Source organism: Anneissia japonica, unplaced genomic scaffold (assembly GCF_011630105.1).
Source record: "Anneissia japonica isolate Jap-2015-1 unplaced genomic scaffold, ASM1163010v1 scaffold2652_len1590060_cov184, whole genome shotgun sequence".
In the NCBI taxonomy this organism is placed as follows: Eukaryota; Metazoa; Echinodermata; class Crinoidea; order Comatulida; family Comatulidae; genus Anneissia; species Anneissia japonica.
This window is the reverse complement of record NW_022699919.1, coordinates 264,525-278,558: the sequence shown is the minus strand read 5'-3', so window position 1 is coordinate 278,558 and position 14,034 is coordinate 264,525. Positions and strand designations below refer to the sequence as shown.

The 14,034-nt window shown below is 34.2% G+C and overlaps 1 protein-coding gene across 2 annotated transcripts in view; it reads left to right on the top strand.

Annotated features, from left to right (window-relative positions):
* The first annotated feature begins 7,184 nt into the window (after positions 1-7,184).
* Positions 7,185-14,034, top strand: part of LOC117103179 (PTB domain-containing engulfment adapter protein 1-like) — a 39,627-nt gene continuing 32,777 nt past the window's right edge. The window contains exon 1 of one of the 2 annotated variants that reach the window (XM_033243694.1): positions 7,185-7,322. The gene's annotated coding sequence lies outside the window, so the exon portion shown is untranslated. The remainder of the gene's footprint in view (positions 7,323-14,034) is intronic. The other variant, XM_033243695.1, reaches the window with a different exon arrangement.

Genomic DNA, 14,034 nt, shown 5'->3' with positions numbered 1-14,034 from the left:
TATATAGCATGATGTGCCTATAATTGTTATGATGTGATGTCCTTATGACCATATTTGGTATGTCACATAGTAAAATTAGTCGGGACAGAGCTTTAGACAACCAAATTTCGTTCATATGTAGGCCTATCCCTTTTCAGGTCTTAGCTAGTATTTGCATCTGAGGTTCCCTCTGTCAGAAATACCCAGTTGATCAAACCAAGGAGTTGATTGCGCAGATATAAAGAAGGGCTACTGTATCAGATATTTAGGGAGCTTTTGACGGTACGGTCTCTACGGTAGGACATATAACTCTATTGAAAATAGAGATATCTCTATTTGAAATAGAGATATCACTAAAACAGATACAGTATCTATCTGTTTAAAACTAAGATATCTCTATTTACGATTAAATTCCATCTCGGCTCGCCGTAGGTGGGGGACACAATTGAGTAACACGATGACTAGAGAATTTGTTTTAACAGAATGAAACTTTGCTGAAGACGGCATCTTATAAACAAGAGTCTGTCAAACTTAAGCGTTGAAAAGTCATTTTATTGTTGATTGATGTCCCTTTTGTCACACAGTCAACATAGTTAAGTGGTTTCCCCCTTTTACTGGGATTGTTATTTATTTGATTTTGACAAAACAGTGGCACACGATCGTTTCTGAGTTAGACCAGGCTATAATTGAGATAGGTGCCACTTGGAGAGGTAGAAATTCTCATATGGTTTTTCTAGACCAGTTTTTTTTATGGCGAATCAGAATATGTGAGGTAAAAGGGGTGTAACCTGAGAACTTTCGCGTGAGGGCGCTTTTTCAAAATGGCCGCCAAAATCCATTAAACTACATATATATGGGTAAATAAGAGGTAGGTTTGACCAACTTTTGAATATGTAATGATATGAGTAAAGTATAACTAGCTAAAGTTATTAATGTGAAGATTTCGGGAGGCAACTGAGGGCGCTTTTTAAAATGGCTGCCAAAATTAAATAACAACTAAACAGCAGCTTCAATACCCTAGATAAATTTGTTTAATTTACAAAACATGAATGGAATAACTGTTGTTGACTTTTTAAACCCAAAATAACATATTTTAGGGGTGTAAGCTAACTCACTTTTGAAAATGTAAGTAAAAATGCCCCCTTATATTAGCCCTTTTCTGTTTTGAAGAATGGAAAATATCACCAGAATCTTTAAAAAATTCCAGCTTCCTTACAAATATCCGGTTGTTTTTCATTATTTCTGTGTGTTATACAAGGTATTCTAGACAACAACCATAATTTTCATGTATGAAGAAGGCATCAATTCATTTACTACATATTTGTGTTTAACTGTGTAGTATGTTGAGCAATAATCTTCATAAGGTATTGCTTTTATCACTGCAATCTGAAAGTCTTCGTATTTATCGTATGAACAATTCTTGGACTTCCACGGGAATTTCTGCTAACATGTTGGCAACAATGATATGTCAGTGATCTTGTCTCTGCAAAACTTTCTATTAAACATGTTACTTGCTTGCTTTACACTTTTCTCTTTAACTCCAAGCAGCAGTGAGACATACTCTTGTTCTCAGACAACTTTTGTGACAGAACATCTAAAACTCCGAAGTTGCTGAAAGTTTCAACAAACCCATTTTATGATTACAGAAGCTACGTTTTCCTTTACGAAATAAAGCCGAGGTGTAATTGTCTGTAATATCGATGTCTCGAGAAAAAGAACGGATTATCTATGCCTTGGTTGTTATTCATTAAAGCTTGATTTGCATACAGGAAAACTTTCGTGTCGGCTTCTTCTTGGTGGTTCTACGCCAGATGGTAGAATCCTAGGTTGCCGACTGCCAGATTTTCGAGTTCACTTTGAACTTTTGCTGAATCAAAAACTACGAATCCCAGTTTGTTGAAACCCACTTTGTCGAAAATAAAATAAAAGCCTTAAAAACATTAACTACAGCATAACATTCAAGTTGGAACACTCTCTTACTATGTATTCGTATAAGAAATAGCGGCTTATTGTAGTTAAATTATTCTTTTTGTTTTAATCTGTAAATCAATTAGCTATCAGTAAATTAAATTTAATTTAATAGGCCTTGCAGTTAAAAGGTTTTATTAGCATACCTATGATAAATAGATAAATTTATTTAAAAAAAATAATAATAAAGGAAATAAACAAATTAATAATAATCTACAATTATACACACATGCCAACTGTGGCTCCAGAAATTTGTCGACAGGGGGTCTGACTCAAAGGGGCCGACTAGAGCCTCGGTGGTCAGGGACCTGGCACAACAATCCTGATAGGGTTTGCAGAGGGAGTATTTTAGAAGGATACGATGCTTATCCTTAATTTCATTTAATTTTATTTCTAATTTTAACTGATAGCCATGCTTCCAAGTGTGTTTTTCTACAGCTTTGTTGTCTTCCAATATTCTTCCTTTTACTTTGTACACAAATGAAGCTCCTTCCTTTCAAATGCACAGTATGCTGTACATTTGTAACACAGAGATTTGGACTGGGTTTCGGAAAACAGAGTTTTGGGAAACTAGGATTTCATGACTTCAGTGAACTGGATTTGGCATTCTGGGTTTCGGCAAACTGAGTTTCTGCAAACTGGGATCTCGACAAACTGGTTGGTGCCTTCTTGAATACTATTGCTATCGGAATGCATCCTTGTCACTGAAAGAGATTTTGTATTAGTTCCAGATCTTCGTAGCAGCCAAGAAAAGCAGACCCGAAAGTCGTCCTGGATGCAATGCATGCTTTAAGGAATTACAACCAATACATAAATATCAACTGTTCCATTCTGGAGACATTGATATTGCAGCCGTTGCTACTGTATATCTTATCAATGGTGAGAGAGTCATTCTAGACACAAACACTGGCAAATACCGAAAATTGTTCAAATTAAGTGACATCAACATTCACCAGTGAAGAAATCATCCCTTGTTGGATCTCGTGCTTCTGTAGTCAAAGGCAAAGTTTTGTTGACACTTTCTGCAACTTTAAAGTTTGAGATGTTCTGTCACAAAAGATGTCTAAGGAACTTGAAGACTGCGGCAATGGAGTTAAGGGGAAAAGTGTAAATCAAGCAAGATGTGAAATGTTCAATAGAGGCAACAAGATCACAGACATATCATTGCTACCAACATGTTTGCAAGCAGACCCTTGAGCACTTGAGCAAATTTAATCGCTAAAATGGAAATTAAGCGGACGTAAATGATTTGGTCAATAAAACTAGTATTCACAACCGATAATGATCAAATGAAGCAAAAAATGATTGAGACAGTGATGCCCATGACGTCCAAGAACTGTTTATAATAAAGACGAAGACTTTCAGATTGCAATGTGATTAGCAATACATGAAGATTATTGCTCAACATAGGGTTACAGGACAGTTATGTTATAAATGAATTAATGCCTTTATACATGAAAATTATGGTAGTTATTTGTTTGGTCCTCTGGAATACCTTGTGTAGTACACAAAAATAATGAAAAACAACCGGATATTTGTAAGGAAGCTGGATTTTTTTAAGGATTCTGGTGATATTTTCCATTCTTCAAAACAGAAAAGAACTAATATAAGGGGGAATTTTTACTTACACTTCCAAAAGTGAGTTAGCTTACCACCCTAAAATATGTTATTTTGGGTTTAAAAAGTCAACAGCAGTTATTACATTCATGTTTTGTAAATTAACCCAATTTTTTTAGGTGAAGCTGCTGTTAAGCTGTTCTTTAATTTTGGCCGCCATTTTAAAAAGCGCCCTTAATTTCCTCTCAAAATCTTCACATTAATAACTTTAGCTAATTATTACTCCTATCATTACATATTCAAAAGTTGGTCAAACCTATCTTTTTTGTGCTTATTTTACCTATATATATGTAGATTATTGGATTTTGGCGGCCATTTTGAAAAAAGCGCCCTCACGCAAAAGTTCTCAGGTTACGCCCCTTTTACCTCACATATTCTGATTCCACATAAAAAAAAACTGGTCTAGAAAAAACCATATGAGAATTTCTACCTCTCCAAGTGGTACCTATCTCAATTATAGCCTGGTCTAAGTTAAAATACATTGAAAATCTTTACAAACTCTAAAACAAATGTACAAAGAAAAATATATAACGAAAAATATTTGTGCTGCAAGACCAGGTGGAAAAACAATTCAATGAAACAGTCTATATGATATCCTACTAGTACTATGATTAATTTACTATATAATCATTGCTTTGAGTGAGTAATAATATAAGAGTCTTATTATTTACGAAATATTGTAAGACTCAGATTAAAGTCGCCATTGCTAATCATATTAACGGGGTTTTTTCATAGAATTTTAGCAAATTAAATTATCGTCACATATACAAGTTATAGAAGTAAACATGGTTCAATCTTTAAATATATTATTCTCATGTTTTCTATATAATCCCACAGTAAAAAGGTGGTCAACTGTTTCTTTTGAACCTATTTTCTTGCATAATTTGCAAAACAGTATTTGAAATTTTAGGTTAATACTGTTAAAATCCGATTACTTTAAGATATGGTTCAAATTAAATTTTAGGCGTTTCTTTGTAGCCTACGTGCAGAAAGATTATTATGTTGCTGCGAAGCAGCCAATTCATATTCTTGACAGCAATTTGACCTCTGAAAGGTCATTGTTTGTCAAAAAACAAGTGCCTAAGACGACTGAAAAGCGGAGTTTCCTTCTTTCGTTCTGCCGGGTAAAATCAATTACTTTAGGCGACGTTTGTAGACTAACCTACTCGTACTTTTTTTCGATATCGGCCAAAATTCGGCCAGATTTTAATCCGATTAGAAGACAACAGTGGGTACATTCATTTGAAATACTATAAAAATTATACGAAAATCAGTGGTTATTCGTTTGAAATTCAAGAAATTCAAATGATATACACAGAACAATGTTAAAAATAAATAGCCTATGTTCTTTAGTTGCTGGCATACAGGCCAATTCAGGGGCAAATCCAGAGATGTCCGAAAGGGGGAGGGCCGGGGCCAAAAAAAGGGGGAGGGCCGGGGCCGAAAAAAGGGGGAGAAGGGGGAGGGGTGCGAAAGTGGATCGAGATAACACCATCTTAGAGGAAATTTGTCTTTTCTAGACGCCCGAAAATAGCCTGATGCGTTTTTTGTTTTTTGTTTTTTTTTTGTTTTTTTTTTACCACCCTTAAATCCACCTCTGGTATTTAAAATCACAATATTAAGATTGATCTAAATTTGATTTAAATGTATTAAATATTAATGTACATTGTAGTCGATCTATAGCAAAAATTGTAAGGGCCTGTTATTGGCAAATCCGTGGTTATCTTTAATTAGAATGAATTAAGTTACATAGTTAGGTAACACAAACTGGCGTTAAAAGAAACCTATGAAAACTTTAATAAATACTTTTTATAACTTTCTAAATTCGCCTCTGAATGTCATTGTCGCAGTACTTAAAGCAATAAATCAATGTTGCTATCAGAATTATCTTCATTCTCATATGCAACCTAACTCCAGTAACTTCGAAGAAGTCTCTCTGCAAAACTTGCTTGAAATTGGAGGTGCCATCGGACCCGAATGATCACATCGAGCATTTGTATATGGCGCTCTACATAAAGAACACTGCGGCACCTAAGGCTATACAATTCATGTGGGTAATAATAAATTAATTAAAGTACAGTATTTAATTTATATTCAAAAGAAATTCAAAAGAGATAGAACCTCCAGTAATAAGATGGAACATATACAAATACACAATATATGGTACAAACTTGCAATGAATTGTCTTCATAAAGCTTAAACGAGGATAAACTTCATAAACAATATATTTCATCCGAACAATTTAAATTATTAAATGTCATCTTTTAAATAAACTCTCGTACGTCAAATCGGCTGAACCGGGGAACATAGATTAAGTGTTTAGTGCAAACAAAGGTAAAAGGTTAGAATCAAATATAGAATTTAAGCTAACAAAAACAAAATATCCAAAACAAGTCTACGTTATATTAGGCCTATATTGAAAAAAAATGTAAACTTTTCAAAAATTCGGCAAATTCGGCCAAATATAGTTTGGCCGTGACTTTTCAAACGGCCAGACAAATTTTTATACGGCCAGATTTGAGGAATCTGGCCGTTAAAAAGGCCAAATGGCAACCCTGGCCGATACCTCGCACAATCGTTAACGTCTCTATCTATTGTCGTGACGTCATGGCTCGCTGGCTCACACTTGGGATGTCTTGCACTTGTGATCAAATAACACGCTGGCTCGCACTTTGGCAACACTCTTTGGCAGTCAACTCGCCCCTAGAAAACCCGCCCTTGGAAACTTGCCCCATAAAAAAATGTACACTTCCTAGACCATGCAGTCTTCAAAATAAATATTGTAACATTTGGTAATCAACTACATTTTCCACATACATAGAAATTTTTGAAACTTTATTTTAAAAAAACCTAAACCATAATTCACCACTATAGACACTTTTTGACATTATGAAAAATTTGTTACCCAATGAGAAGTGTTCTAATATAGACAATGGGTCGTGTCTCATATTATTTATTATATTTTTATTATTCATTATTTTCACTTGACTCGCATAAATAATTTTGTTCGAACAACATTTATATGCAGTTGTACTTCGCAGCACTTCACTTGCAATAATTTGCAATTTCTAGTTTTAATAATATTATAAGCCCAGACCGCCAGCGATTTTTTTTTCCGTACGAAACATTTGCATGAAACTTTATTCGGGCCATCTCGGATTGACTCGACTCGAGTTTGATACGAGGAACAAGAGCAGACACTTCGCAATGTCGTGACGCTCGAGTTTTACTATTATTGCTCTTTCTATGTTTACCTACGGTAGGCCTATGAAATTTCAAGGACTTATGTGATGTACGTCACTGTGTAACTAACTGTGACCTTCTTGGATGTTATTAAATGTTAGTATATTATCTACAACAACAACATCTAGTACCTCCTGTTATACAGTGTAGATAAGTACAGTTATACCAAAGACTAGAGAGAAAGAGGATAAACTATAGGCCTAACTCTGTTGATGACCTTTTGACCTCCTGAATTCTGCAATATGAGATTTTCGGCCCGAGTCGATTCAGTCGAGACGGCCCGAGTGGAGTTTCATGTAAATGTTTCGTACGGAAAAAAAAATCGCAGACCGCCAATGACAGCCGAAAACGACTGAGGGCGCTTGTCATTAAGGAAGTAAAATGTGACATCGATTGATAGATTTTCTAAACAACATTTCACACCTGTGTGTGGGTTGAAACAGGAGACAAGAGCACCTAGTGGTACGGTAATAACAAGCGCTGGTTTTTGTGTTTGATTTATGGGGGAAATAGTTGTAAGTATACCAAGAATAAAAAGGATATTTTATTTTGAAACCAGTCAGATAATCTAGATGTTAAAATAAGTAGTCACATGTTCTCATGAAAATAGGATTCTCTCTCCTCTAGCTAGCCGGGTGTGCATCCCTCAACAAGTTACGTGACGGACTGCATTCCGGTACGTCGAGTGGAGTTGTCTGGTAGCCCAGTGACACATCTAGCTGGCTTGCGAAAATTACTATTTAAACGATTCTCTGCTTAAAACATTTTATTACTACCTAACTTTTTATGCTTCTTAATGATTCTTATGACTTTTATTAGACATACAAATACAGTACTTTTATAATTCAATCTTTAAAAATGATGGTCGATCATCATTACTTTAAACTTGTTTGCTTGTTTCCCAGGAGAGTCTTCTGTAATCTGATCCTCCTGGGTATAGAGGCTAAGCAAAACGATGCTTAGGCCCCTTTTCAAATTAAACCCCCCCTGTGCTCCGGTATAGACTTGATATCAAACTGCTGATTTAATTTGCGTCATTAAAAAAAATATACAGATACATAAGCTTCGATATTGGCAGTAATTACGGCTTCGTCACGACGAGGAACTCAAGCGAAGTGATGATCAATCATCTCAACAAATATTGAGGGCAGTATTTGAACCCAAGTTCGTTGCTGGTGTAAAATGGGAGCAAATCAGGATCAACCCGGAGTTTTTTGTTCGATGTAAAAGGGAAATGCACCTGGGATCACTCCGGAATTAACACCGGTTTATTCTGCGTTGGCAGTGTAAAAAGGGGTACTGTACTAGTTATGTACAATGCACCCTATAGTTCGATACCAGTCAAATTCAGTAAGCATGTTTTCTAAGATAAGAACAAAATAACAATCCTCCATTTTTTTTAAACACAAAGTTAACCCTATATTAGAGACTGAACCACTGAAAGGTGGTCTCAAAATAGAGGTCGAACTATATCTATCTACTGATTGTTAACATTTATTTTAAGAATTAAGATTAGCATTGTAATAATTTTCTCCTTTTGAGAATGAATGAAAATGACTTTGACTATTGACTTTGTAAATCCGGACACACATTGACGGTCACCGGCTGACGAGATTCCACGGAGAATTTAACGTGGTGCGCAAAGCGCATCGTATTGTTGACAATCAGTATGTCATCAACAGTCAGCAGATGGGGTCACATTAAGAATTTTCTTGTAAACTAATCATATGGTTTCTTTAGTTGGTATTAACACTCTGCCCGCCAAACACGTAGATCTCTGTGTTTGGTAACGCAACGCTTGACCGCCAAACACGGAGGTCTCTGTGTTTCAGGTTATTTTTTTACGGAATACGATAGATGGGGTAATTACCGACATGTACTAACAACTTGAACACTATATTCAGTCTGAAACGCAAGTTTCACTATTTGTTTGTTTACATTAGCTTAGAGCGGTATGGATTTACTTTTAAAAAAATCGCGATTATCTCAGCTTTGTTGTGCAAAATTGCGTAAATCTACAAAAGTGAGTCATTTTCATTTTACTGTTACGGGTCACAGGTTGTGATTAGAATAAAGTGTTTGGTACCATTGTAAAGCTAAAATGTTCGTAGTTCTTGTAGTATCAATTGATCAATCTGATCACATACGCACACTCAACAAGCTTTGGAAAAGTGTTAAAAAGTCTGGCGGTGGCTGATAACTACTTTTTCAAACCCCTGGCCGTCAGAGTGTTAATACTGTACAACAGAAAAAAAATTGCGGAAAACAATTTTTGGAAACTCAGTTTTGGGGTCCGAGTTGACTAGGACTGAGTTCACGTTCAGCCGAGTTGACTAGTTTCCCTGAACATAAACTATTTTGGCAGCACTACTGCAATGTTGTTCAGCCAATTATATGTATATGTCAGGAGATGCTGTGTCATGACTCTAATAAACCTTCTGATTACTGGCCGGATACTCAACCAACTGAGCTATGAGCCAAGTGGTGTACACCCTTTGATTTTTTCATTAGAACACATTTTTTTTCTCAAGGTATTGCATAATTAAGGGAGATAAATCAACTGGTGATAAATTATTCATCAAATATTGAATTAATGTGAAAAACAAAATACTGTACCTGTACAGTAGCTCTTTATTTTCGCGGCCCTTTACTGTATTTTTGCGATTTTACAATTTCCATTCGTTTTTTAACAATTATGTTTTTTTTAGTCTCTATTTTAATAGCTAGAGCCTTACAAGCCAAGATAGCTATCCAGCTATAGCTTTGCTTTTGAAGACAAAACTATCATTCAGAATTTTGCGATTTTTACGCGCCCTTAATTTTTGCGATATAGGGCGGGCAAAAATAAAGGGTTTACAGTATATTATAGGAAATAGTCTTGCAATAATCAACCAATTTATAAAGTTAATTAGTAATTAAGCTTTATTCTACTGTACTGTACACTTTAGGACTTAACAATGTCACAATGTATTATTACAAAATTTACAAAAATACAATATAGATTTTAAGTTATGTTTTGTTGTTACCTTTGAATATTAATAAAACATATATTTATTTAGAATTTTCTAACCTTTTTATTCTATTAAATACACCATGTTTTAGTTGTATGCCTTTTACCATCCAATGAACGACAGTGTATATTTAAACCAGAAAGTTACATTTGAATTTATACTGTATTAATAAATCTCGCAAATGAAATTAATGATCAACACTGGTTTAATTTAATGATGATGTCATAGTACATTTGTTTTCTTCTTGAATCATCTAAATATAACTAAACAACAGTAAGTAATCTCTCCTTAAAGAACTGTAAATCTCCATTGTAATCATTGGCTTTGCTGTGCTGACTCATTAACCACACATCCAAAATGAGCAATAACATTGACAATAGCAAAATTCATTTGTGGTATTGTAACAGGAATAATAATTTGTTCTAAGTCAGTATCCATAGTTATTCGTGCATACAAAATATTTCATAGCACAGTCACAAATTGGTACAGTCAAAGAAATATACGGATCTCCATAATTTATTTTTTCAAAGGAAATATTATCTTTATTATTTGACATTAAACTTTCAATATCAACACTAAATTCAAGTGTAAAAGCAAGTAGTCTGTATACCATAATTAGAGAATAATAAAAAATAACAGTATTTTTTAAAAACTTGATGATAGAGGTCTAGTGCAATGTACAATTTTCAAAGTATTCTATCTGGCATAGTTGAGTGCCAAAATGGAAAAACAGGTTAAACATCTAATCATACTGTAAACTAAAGGTGATTTCCAACAAATGATCATCGCCCTTTTTTTAAGTTGGACCCCAGGGTTCCTTCTACACCTACGAAACAAAACAGGTATTTGCAAGGACTGTACATTACTGCCATTACCACTAATAGGGCACATCGCATGGATGGCGTGGTCGATTAAGGATGTGTTCTAAAGAACTTAAGGTTGTGAATTCAAATCACATCTTTTTTTCCAATTTTAAGAAATTTTATTTTTTCCAATTTTAAGATATTTTGGATTTTGTACAAATGAGGCATGTTGTGGCAAAAATGGCTAAGTTTTGGCAAAAATTAAAATTCAAGTTATTTGTATTTTCAGATACCTGAGTATGTGATCTTTAAAATGAGGGGTCATTCATTCAAATTGGACATTTCAAGCCTAAGTTATTGGAAAGTAAAAGTACAGTACTCTTATAAACATGAATTTGAGTAATTACCTTTCAAAGTTATTTGTGCATACATGGTTTAATAGAATGAACTATGGAAAATAACGTTAAATAAACAATTTGTTAACCACTTCCAGAACTAAGACTTTGGGACATGATTAAGAAGACATTAAACTGTTGATCTATAGTGAAAAACAAATTTGGATTTTTAGGCAATTTTTTGAGCTCCAATATTTTATAGCTCATTTACTCAATACTGGACTGTGCGACAACTTAACCATTTCACCACAACATGCCTCAAATGAACATTCTAAATAATAATTTGTTTGTACAAATAAACATTCTAATTATTTAAAAGTTTCTATCTTATTATCTCTTCCAAAAAACCCAAGATAATAACTTCCGCCTGTACCGTATTTAAGCGTGGAGAAATGCATGGACTGGTGATCGGCACTCTTGTCTATGTCCTAAAGCTTGCCCCACACTGACGTACAACGGTTGCACAACCATCGGCCAACAAATCTATCTCCGCTTGACGACGCAATGCAGTCCACTGATTGGTGGTCTGAATAGATTGTCAATAAAAAGGAGCTTGTTTGCAGTTTGTTCCACCCGCTGTGGAATCGCGTCACCGACAACTGTCAGGCGTAGAGTATGCCCAGGGTTTAGTTAGCAAACATTATCATTATTGGTGGGCGTCGGGCTTGTGAAAGAAGGTATAAACAATAATTTGCCTTATTTTAATTCTAGTTCATTTTAAATCATCTTTGAATGATTAAAATTGTATTGATTTATGATGACTGTATATCGTGTTGTAGGAACAAAATCTAGTTAATAATTGTTGTGTCGCTTCCCCATGAGCATCTTAGGATGGATACTGGTGCATTAAAAATATTCATTATTATATTATTAAAGAACTCTGTATTGATACCAAGTTGAAAATGTAAGCAGCAATGTCGTTTCATTTTCAATCAATGTGAAACCTTTATAAGGGTAGTTTTTATCATCTGGATAAAATGTTTAGAGGGTTGTGTTAATGAACCACAGCAGGTGGGTAATTTAATGAGTATTATTAAATTGTGTATATTTGGCACATGTGTTGGTAGATGGCATATGCAGTCCTCTGTTCTGTAAATGCAGTACTGTATGCATGATCAACAGTTTACGAACCGGATACGACCTTGTTACAGTATCAAATAGTAATTTCAGACACTTTTAAATCATGAATGTCAAAAACTAAAGAATTGGTATCAAATATATGTACCTAATTTAATTAAAATCTCATTAAATTACCCACTGTTCTTGTTCATTAACACCACCTTCTCCAGACGATAAAACTACAGTACGTACCCTTAGAAAGGTTGCATATTGATTGATACGACATTGTTTTTGGAACATGTTCAACTTGGTATCAATACACAGAACATTGTTACAACACAACATACATGGTGACTGTAATCAACATGGTATGAATTGGATATGACCTTGTCATTACCGTGAATAGCATTTCACAGAGACACACTACAGTATTGCTATGTACATAAGATATGGTCGCGCACTCTCTTTAATGAAATCTTAAATTATTAAAGAGGAATACACTTAATTCTGTAAGTAATGGCTTTGTTATCCATTAAACATTATATTGTATGATAGTTAATCCAAAATTCATGTAAATAGGCAATATTGTATTTAAGATATAATCGAATCATTTGTTTATTCAGTTTAGATTAAATGGTTAAATAATCTTCTCTAATCAACTTGATTATCTCCTGTGCATAGTGATAGTCAATTATAACAACTTTATGATACAGTAATGTAAATATACTTATATGATAAAGATGTTGACTTGGGTTGCTAAAACAACTTTTATGTAGCAAATGGTGCTATGGCAAACATCGGATAGCCTAGAGAATGCACTTTTTTATAGATCATATATTATGAGGTTGACCCTTTCACCTTTGCGACAAGCCAATGAGCTGTAATGGGTCCTTGGCAACGCAAATTATGGATTTCAGAATCGGTCTTGCTATGTTATGAAATGTAGGGAGTGTTCTGATCAGATTTAATTTAAGTGTCCAGAGATTTGTATATTTGCTGTTTACATTTCTATCAGGCCCGTATCGTGACTTAATTTGTGGGAGGATTGTTTCAGTGGAAAGTGAACCCTTTGGCTTGTATGATCTCCGATATTCTGGAGAACATTGTAAAAATGTCTACGAATATCAATATTTCGTTTTTAAATGCAGACTTTCTCCAGTTTTTGGACGGTTCGTCGTAACCCCCTTAACCCTCTACTCTACAGGCCTGACTATCAGTCATAAGGTTAAAAAAATTAACGTTTTAATTCCACATTTGAATTGCTTAGCTTAATATTTATTTTAAGTAGTTATTATAATTAACTTAAAATGACAAATTTGAATTTAAAAAAAATTACTACATTAATTTTCATATAGTAAATTTCCTGTATTCTTTTGGTAATTTAAGGATTTTGTAGAAAAATGTCTGGAAATCGGTGAAAACTAATACTACTAATAATTTATTTGATCTTTTCAAATATTTAATTTGAATTTTTGGGGTATTTTCCTGTATTTTACTGATAGTACATCTTTAATAGCATCACGATTATAGTTCAAAGAAAGTAGAAACTTCTCAAAAAAATAAAAAGTTACAGTACAAGTATTATTATATGATATGTCAAAGTGTGTTTTTGATTTAATATCTTAAATAAATGTTAGGTGGTTCTGAATAGTGAAGTTGTTTTCATATTCTTGAAAAGCTGTATTAAATATAGTGCCCTTATAATGTGTAGTAATAAATAACAATTATGAGAAAGATGAAACCATAGCAACAATATTGTACAGTACTACCATTTACATGACTTCGATTATGTCAAACCAAGGATTAACCTGGGATCAACCAGGCAGTATTCATCAGGGGTGAAAGGTCGCTTGTCAGTTCTACCGCAGCATTCTCACAGAATCACCCATACATCCTAGAAACCAAACTTTTTTTTAAAAGGCATATAGGCCTACAGTATTTAATAAGGACTTGATAAGT